Here is an 8,988-nt window from a genome sequence, read left to right as displayed (position 1 = left end):
TGAGCTCCTTTGTTTCCCTCAATCCTCACCGTATTCTGCTCTCTGTTCCCTCAGCCAGATGAGAAACTCAACCTACCCTTTTTCTTTGGTAGAAAGCCCCTCACATGCAGATCTCTCTATAGGGTCGGGGTGGGAGGTGGAGCTTCCCTGCTGCCACATCAGTTGAATAGTAAAGTTCTTTGGTCAACTCACACAGTTGGGAATTTCTAACTGGCATATTCCTCCAGGAGTCTCAGGCTTCTACCCAGTTTGCTCAAACATATATACTATATTCTGCTTCCCTCCCATCTTTTTTCACCCTTCCCTGAACTTCTGCTTAGTTTTTGTGCCAAATAGTGTTACTATTTTCTTGTTGGGCATTCCAGGGCAAGCCACTCCCTCAGGGCTTTGCCTTCCAATCAAAATATTTTTGAAAACAGAGAGACTATTCCATCATTAAACATACCTTGGTACTATGTATTTAAAAATAAATTAGTCTTTCTGCTACAGTATTTGAAAGTCTTTTCAAATAATGCAAATTTTTCAAATGGCTTCGTAGAATTAAGGTAATCGTAAGGCTTTCATTCTTATTAATGAATGGAGTTCCTAAATCAAAGGATTTTTTCATTCTTAAATTAAGCCTTGCTTAGTAATACTGTGTGTTTCTTGAGATACATTTTCTTTAAGTATATGTTGGAGACTTGTAACTAAGTTCATAAGTAAGACTTTAAAATAGGGATGCTTTGTGAGTGTGCATATCTGTGTGAGAGCCACCTGCCTCAGCTTTTAGAAGCCATAATACCGTAACTTAGGAAATAAATTAGGAAGGCTCCCTTCCTCCTCTGTGCTTTAGAACAGTTTGAACGCCATTGGAGTCATCTTTTCCTAGAGTGGCTTTATTTATATAAGACAAAGTATACTTCAGAAGAAAGAAAATTACCAGAGACAAGGAGGAAAAACACTTTTAACTATAGAGGAGCAAAGATGAGAATTACATCTAACTTCATCTCTGAAACCATGTAAGCAAGAAGATAGTGGAATGAAATATTTAAAGAGAGTGAATGCTAATGTAAACTATGGACATTAGTTTTTTTAAAATGTTAAGTCCCTCCCCATTTAATAACTTTTTTTTCTTCCAGTATATTTTGTCTTGTATTAATATGCCACTCTGGCCCTCTTACAGTTGCTGTTTGCACAATATATCTTTCCCAACCTTTTACTTTCAACCTCTTTGAATCTAAAGTGGATCATAGTTGTTTGTTTTTTTTTTAAAATCCAGCCTGACAATCTCTGACTTTTGATTGGAGTGTTTAATCCATTCACATTTAATGTTTTTATTTATCTAGTTGGAACTATCTCTGCCATCTGGACATTTGTTTTCTATACAACTCTATGTTTTGTTCCTCTATTCCTCCTCTACTGCCTTTTTTGTAGTAAGTAGATATTTCCTTGTGTATCATTTTCATTCTTTTGTCGACTTTTGGACTATTTTTGGTTTTAGTGATCTTCTTAGTAGTTGCTTTACATCTGAAGCAATTACTACTGAGGGGATTAGAGTTGGTGTCAGGAGACCCGTCAGAGTTACCACGTGAATGCAAACTGCCATCCACGCTCTCCTGCCTGCTGGAGCCACCGGCTTCTGGAAGCTGATCTGGACCACTCTTCCTCTCTGGGGATTGGTTTTGCCTTTCAGTCCCAATTTGGCCTGTTGCCCAAGTCCTGGACTTCAGGCTGAGCCTGATGGAATCAGACCTTTTGACCTGGCTCTTCTTGCAGTCACTGACTGTGATTCCAAGGCTTTCTGAGTTTTGAGCAGCTCTACTCGCCTGCCAGAAATCAGTAAGGAAGCTCCTTTATAGGTGCTGAAGCAGGGGTCTGAATCAGACAATACTGAAAGGTTCTTTCTAATTCTTTTATTCCCCGATTGCCTTAAAATAGTATTTGAAATATTTCTCACCTTCTGCTGTTCCCACGCATCAACTCTTTGAATCTGGTACGAAACAAGGTATCTGTTGTGTGCTTTTAACACCTTTTTGCCTGAGTTCAGCTAAACTATTACTGAAGTTGTAACCCTTTTATGATATAATTATTTAGTGTTAGATTTTTGTGTTATGAAACTACAGAATATCTTAAATATGTTTCCTGATAGATCTAGGGCAGCAAATCTCTTCTGGATACTTTTCTCTGAAATTACACTGAAAGAAAGAAACAGCTGTCAGGAGGTTGCAGGCTAAACTGTTAGATTGCTGACTCAGTGCTCTGGAAGTTACAATACATCCTAGAATGCAAGTCACTTGGCATGACATTCAAGTACTCATTTTCTTTTTTTGAAGGTTAACGTAAATTCGTTGTGGGAGGTTGAGAAGAGGACACGGGAATAACTGGAAAATGCAAATGCATGGGCCAGTAACAACTAGTATTCTAGCTGTACAGGCATGGTCAAACACACAGGTCATATGCAAAATATGATTCATGTCTAATTTATGATGCAGAAAGCCTTGTGTTAATAATGGTTCTCTTTACCCATTAAAGCTACTGAATTACATATTTCTTTGTTGCTTGGTCTTGTTTTCCCCTGAAAGACCCTATCAAACAGTTGTAATGAAAGCAGTATTTTACAATTACAAAACCAGTGCATTTTGTCCTTAAGCCATATTTCATTTCAACCTCTGTCATCTCATCTTGATGTAGAGTCAAGAGGCTTACTGCCCGGGGTAGAGAGCGTGTATGCGCCCTCTTTCGCATGATGCTAGGCTTGAAATCCAGGCTTTGTGCATTTGGTCGATTCACTGAATGGCCATTCAAACAGGCCTAGACCTGACTTGGAGCTTAAACCATCTCCTAAAGTGAAAAGAGAAGAGGGTCCTTTTATCCATCTCTGCTGGGCCTCAGGGCTTTCTTCAACCTGGTACAAGGAAACTCTCGCAGAAGAGATGTAAAGGGAAGCCCAGCTCCTCCCCTCTGAGAGATGGGGGTAGGAGAGAGCAAGAAGGGTCCAGCTACAGGTCAGTCTGATGTCGGTGCCGAGTGGTCCTCACGAAGCTCCAGCAGGAAGGGGTGTAGAACGCACGGGCTCCGCAAGAGGCTGCTGGGTGGGGTCCCCTGAGCTGACATGAGCGGGCCCAGCTTCCTGAAGAGCACAGAGCCCAGAGCTCAGCGAGAGAGTTTTCCAATCCCCACCAGCAAGGCCCTGAGCTGAGAGCCACCGGGCCACCCTGAGTCCTGGTGGTGGGGCGAGGCCAGGCTGCAGGGGCCCCGAAGGAGCTGCAGGGAAGACGATGCAAGCTCTTGGAGGGGCTCAGCCAGTGAGATGGAAGAGAAGCTGGGTCCATCGGGAGCCATGCCACCCAGGTGGGAACCTGCAGGTCCCCCCCAGGAATGAGCAGCCGCAGCCCTCAGCTCAGAAGCCAGCAGGGAGCCCGGTGCCCACACAGCCAGGAGTATCACCAGGACCCGGAGGAGGACCATCCCGCAAGAGGACACTCGAACAGATGGAAACAGGGGAGGCTGGCCAGTGACCAAGCAACCGATTAAAGAATCATTTGCCTCTAAACCTTAAACCTCATGGGCCACTTAGTTGGGTTCTGTTGGTTTATTTGCTCTGCTTCCCTGCAAACAGGTACTTGAGGAAGGCAAGAAATTTGTGTAAACACAATGAGAAACATTTTCTCCGCACATTCCAGCTGTGGCAAGTGTCGCTGCAGGTAGGTTATAGGTTGAAGGAAGCACATGTGAGTGCACATGCACTCACACTTGCTGTAACTCAGGAACGGAGCTTAAGGGAGTGAGTGTGAGGGGCTCACAGCTGCCTTCCGGCAGGAGGAGTCCTGGACATCCTTGCTCAGTCTTTTATACCGGGGCTTGCGGCACCTTTTCAGAAGAACGTCCACACACCATGTTTTTTCTTCTTTTTAAAACCACTTTACTGATGTATGACTGATTTACGAAAAGTTCTATATTTAATATATGCAAACGGATGAGTTTGGAGATAGGTATGCATCTGTGAAAACATCACCACAACCAAGTCCTTAACTCCTCTTTGTTCTTTTTTGAAAATTTTTTCATTTTATACTGGACTGTAGTTGATTTACAATGTTGTAACCTCAGGTGTACAGCAAAGTGATTCACTTACATATATATACATGTATCTATTCTTTTTCAAGTTCTTTTCCCATTTAGGTTATTACAGAATATTGAGCAGAGTTCCCCATACACCATTTTAAGAGAGGATTTACCAACACAGGAAGCTCCTGGTCCTTGAAGCCAAGTCAGCATCAGCATGGCCAGTTCTCCTCCAGAGGAAGAAAGTCCTGCTGTGCTCAAGGCCCTGAACCACCGCCCGCTTCCAGCATTCCAGGAACCTTGTGTCTGGGAGCTGGTCAGCCACTCGAGAATCAGCATCTTCAAACACATGATTATGGGTGTTACACACACATGATTTTACTTCTGTAACTAATTTTTGTCAGATTAAGCGTTTACCCATCTTAGAGTTGTCAGAGCATAGCAGTGGGTGACAGACTGTCTCCTTCAGGGCATCGCAATGTGGTGAGGGGGTCTTGGGGGTCTCAGCACAGTGAAATTGCTCCCCTGGGGAGCTGAAGGTGTTTCCCATCTTCCTATCTTCCCTCAGACCACGCCAGGATGAACACTGAATCACACTGACCCTCCCAAACACTTTCCGAAGTTTCCCAACCCTTGAACTTAATAAGGAAGTTTGAAAAGCTACACATTATTTTCCCTTTATTGTATTGAATATACTTATCTCTGTATCCAGTATTTCATCTTTTTTTTTTTTTTACTAGTCTCTGAAACAACAGCTGTGAAGGCCTCTTTTCTACCACACTGTGTTGATTTGGGTTTTCCTTACCTTCAAAAATGTCTCACTGCATCATCTTTCTCTAACACTGCCCTGTCACTCCCTTTTTCCCCATTTTATTTCTCTTATCTACATATATTTTTATCTCAGCTCAGACACCAGAAGAATTTCTAATATGCTCATTTTAAAGTTTGACATTATCTGTTGGGATCAGAGGTCAGAATCTGTTTGACGTTAGGAAAGCTTGCGATGGCCAGCAAATTGAGGACTGTGGGATTCTTCCTTTTGTGGAAGAAGAATGTGCTGGGAGGTTTTTTTGTTTTTGTTTTTGTTTTTCTGGCCGCACCATGCAACTTGTGGGATCTTAGTTTCCCAACCAGGGATCAAACCCGAGCCCCCTGCAGTGGAAGTGCAGAGTCCCAACCACTGGACCACCAGGGAATTCTCAAGAATGTGCTGGGAGTTTGATAGACCCTAAGCCGTGGAGTTGTTTGTGTTTGGAGTCGGGCACACTGGTCATAGCGCCATTTTTGGAGCAAGGTGACCCCAACAGTAGCACTGGAAAATGCCATCTCAAGGGGGACCCTGGACATTCCCTTTTCTGATTTTTCTTTCAGAATATCAATGATCCAGACTCTGTAGGACTTCCTGAAGTCTTTCCTGTTGAGCTCATCCTCTGTTGAGCCATGACTTTATCAAATTATGGTACCACATGCGGGCCTCTCTTCTCACTGGAAAATTCCAAAAGCAGCCAAAATTCTAAAAAGATAAGCTAAAGCACATGGGAAAGGCCAACTGTTCCAAACTATAAATTAAAAAAGACTTCAAAAACTGATTGGCTGAGGTCTCAGGCATGGGCACAGCATCTGTCTCCACTGGGGTTTGTCAGGTATCTTCGAGGGGCTCTCTTGGCATTTGGGGTGGGACAATTCTTTGTTCAGAACTATCGCACACATTATCAGACGGTTAGCGTCCTGGGCCTTCAGGCACCAAGTAGAATTTCCATGTTATCATGGCAACCATGATGACCCCTACACATTACCGAATGCCCCCTTGGAGGTGGTCTCTCCTCCAACCGAGATCCGTTAGCTCTGTCCTAAAGAGTATGAATGAATGATTTCAGAGCACTTTGTTTAGTTAGAATTTCATGTTTGTAATCAATTCTTTAGATCAAAAGCTACATTTTTAAACTTCCAGTGAGTTGGTAGAACGACCAGATCCAGCCAGAATTGTGCGAGTCTCCCGCTGTCGGCCCTTAGTTGTTTAGAGCCTTTCTGCGTGAAGTGTGTCCCCACAGGAGCAGCTCATTAGAGCTTGTTAGAAATGCAAAAGCTACTGGATTAAAAACTGTATTTTAGACAAGATTGCCACTGAATCCATACGCACTTTAAATTTTGAGATGCAGTGCTTTAGAGAATACCCTGGACAGTCTTGTGACCGCTCTTATAGTTAGACTTTTCCCCACTCAGTGGCACAAATGATTTCGATCCCAACCCCAAATGGTATTAAACGCTTCCCATTTGCACTTTGCCATTGTGATGGGAGCAGCAACGACTCTACCAAAGACCCACTGTGTTCCTCACCAGCTTGGGCTCCAACCACATCAACTAAGCTCTCATAATTGTGAGAAAGCCAGATTATCAGGTGATCTCAAATATTCCTCTTATCGTCTATGAGAGTTCTTTTCTTTCCCATTATGGTTTATCACAGGATATTGAATATAGTTCCCTGTGCTATACAGTAGGTTTTGTTGTTTATTTTACATACAGTAGTGTGTATCTGCTAAACCCCAACTCCCAATTTATCCCTCCCCCACCCCAGCAACCACAAGCCTGTTCTCTATGTCTGTGAGTCTGTTTCTGTTTCGTAAGTAAGTTCATTTGTGTCATATTTTTTAATTTTTTATTTGAATTTATTTTTTTACAGACTTAACTTTCAGACATTTTCTGAATTAAAAAATTTTTAAAATTTATTTATTTACTTACTTATTTTTGGCTGCATCGGGTCTTAGTTGCAGCATGCAGGATCTTTCCTTGCAGTGTGCGGGCTCTTCCTTGCAGCGCGTGAGCTTCTCTCTAGTTGTGGCACGCGGGCTCCAGAGCGTGGGCTCTGTAGTTGTGGCATGCAGGCTTAGTTGCCCCATGGCATGTGAGATCTTAGTTCCCCGACCAGGGATCGAACCCGTGTCCCCTGCATTGGAAGGCAGATTCTCAACCACTGGACCACCAGGGAAGTCCCTGTGTCATATTTCAGATTCCACATATCAGTGATATCATATGATATTTGTCTGCTGCTGGCCATCTGTATGTCTTCCTTGGAGAAATGTCTATTTAGGTCTTCTGCCCATTTTATTTTTTTTAACATCTTTATTGGAGTATAACTGCTTTACAATCGTGTGTTAGTTTCTGCTTTATAACAAAGTGAATCAGCTATACATATACATATATCCTCATATCTTTCCCCCCCAAAAAAATGGTTCTGAAGAATCTTGGGGAAGGACAGGAATAAAGATGCAGACATAGAGAATGGACTTGAGGATGTGGGGAGGGGGAAGGGTAAGCTGGGATGAAGTGAGAGAGTGGCATGGACATATATACACTACCAAATGTAAAATAGATAGCTAGTGGGAAGCAGCCACATAGCACAGGGAGATCAGCTCGGTGCTACGTGACCACCTAGAGGAGTGGGATAGGGAGGGTGGGAGGGAGACGCAAGAGGGAGGAGATATGGGGATATATATATATATGTATAGCTGCCCATTTTTTGATTGGGTTGTTTGGGTTTTTGTTTTGTTTTGGTTTTTGTTATTGAGTTGTGTGACCTGTTTGTATATTTTGGAAATTAATCCCTTGTTGGTAGCATTATTTGCAAATATTTTCTCCCATTCAGTAGGTAGTCTTTTCATTTTGTTTATGGTTTCCTTTGTTGTTCAAAAGCTTTTAAGCTTAATTAGGTCCCATATGTTTATTTTTGCTTTTATTTCAATTACTCTAGGAGAGGGATTTAAAAAGATATTGCTGTGATTTATGCCGAACAGCGTTATTCTACCTATGTTTTCCAGTAGGTTCATTTCTTTTTTTTTTTAATGCTATGATTTTTTTAAAATGTTAAAATCCATTTGTTTTATTTATTCTTTTATTTAAATTTTTATTTTATATTGGAGCATAGTTGATTAACAATGTTGTGCTAGTTTCAGGTATACAGCAAAGTGATTCAGCTATGTATATATACACATATATGTTTTTTTTCAGGTTCTTTTCCCATTTAGGTTATTATAGAATATTGAGCAGAGTTCCCTGTGCTATACAGTAGGTCCTTATCTCTTTTAAATATACTAGTGTGTACATGTCATTTCCTTTTGAGAGAGCTATGGAAGGGAATCTTCCTCACTTCCCTTGCTCATCCCTGTGTAGAGAAATGAAGATGACGTGACACTACAGGCATGGCCTTGGAGGAACTGGAGTGCTTGGATTAAGCCAATCCTGAAGGCTGTTCTACTGAAGTCCTTCCAGGTGTAGGACAGAGGGTCTAGTCGACTAGGTTAGAGCCAGAAAGCAGTGACATTGGAGTTATACATGTAAATGTGAAGCCATTTCAAGTCCAACTCTGGTGTGGCTTGCAAGCTTTTGGTTTACAACAGTAAAATCATCTCTCTGATGTATAGTATGTTATGGTTTAAAAAGTAGTCTCACATTCAGGTCTTGTTTGAGAGTAACTGTGCAAGGCAAGGCCTATGCCCCACTGCACAAGTGAGGGAAGGAAAACACAGTGGGGGAAAGTGCTTGTCCAAGGCCACTCATCTTGTAAGAGGCAGAACTGGAATCTGACCAAAGTTTGCTTCTACATCAAGGTTACTTTCCCTGACATTCCTCCGAACCCCAGGCTGCTCAGATCAAGGCACTTGTACCCACAAACATGTAATGAGGGCCCAGGCTGCCCTCCAGACTGGCGGGACCAGGAATCTCTAGATGGTCAGCAAGTAGGAAAGGGCAGGAAAAGCCCCACTGGGATACAACTGCTGTCACTAAGGCTGCTGCCACCATGACAGTATGACCTCTAACATTTAACCCTGCTCAGTCCTCAAGATTCAGTGGCCCAGGAGCCAACATGTAGCCTCCAGGCTCCACTAGGGCAGGAGAAAACGACCTGGTGCCCCTCATCTGATGGAAGATTCCCCAAGATGAACATTAGGG

The sequence above is a fragment of the Globicephala melas genome, chromosome 2, assembly GCF_963455315.2.
Source record: "Globicephala melas chromosome 2, mGloMel1.2, whole genome shotgun sequence".
NCBI classification, from domain to species: Eukaryota; Metazoa; Chordata; class Mammalia; order Artiodactyla; family Delphinidae; genus Globicephala; species Globicephala melas.
This window is presented reverse-complemented; position numbering follows the sequence as displayed.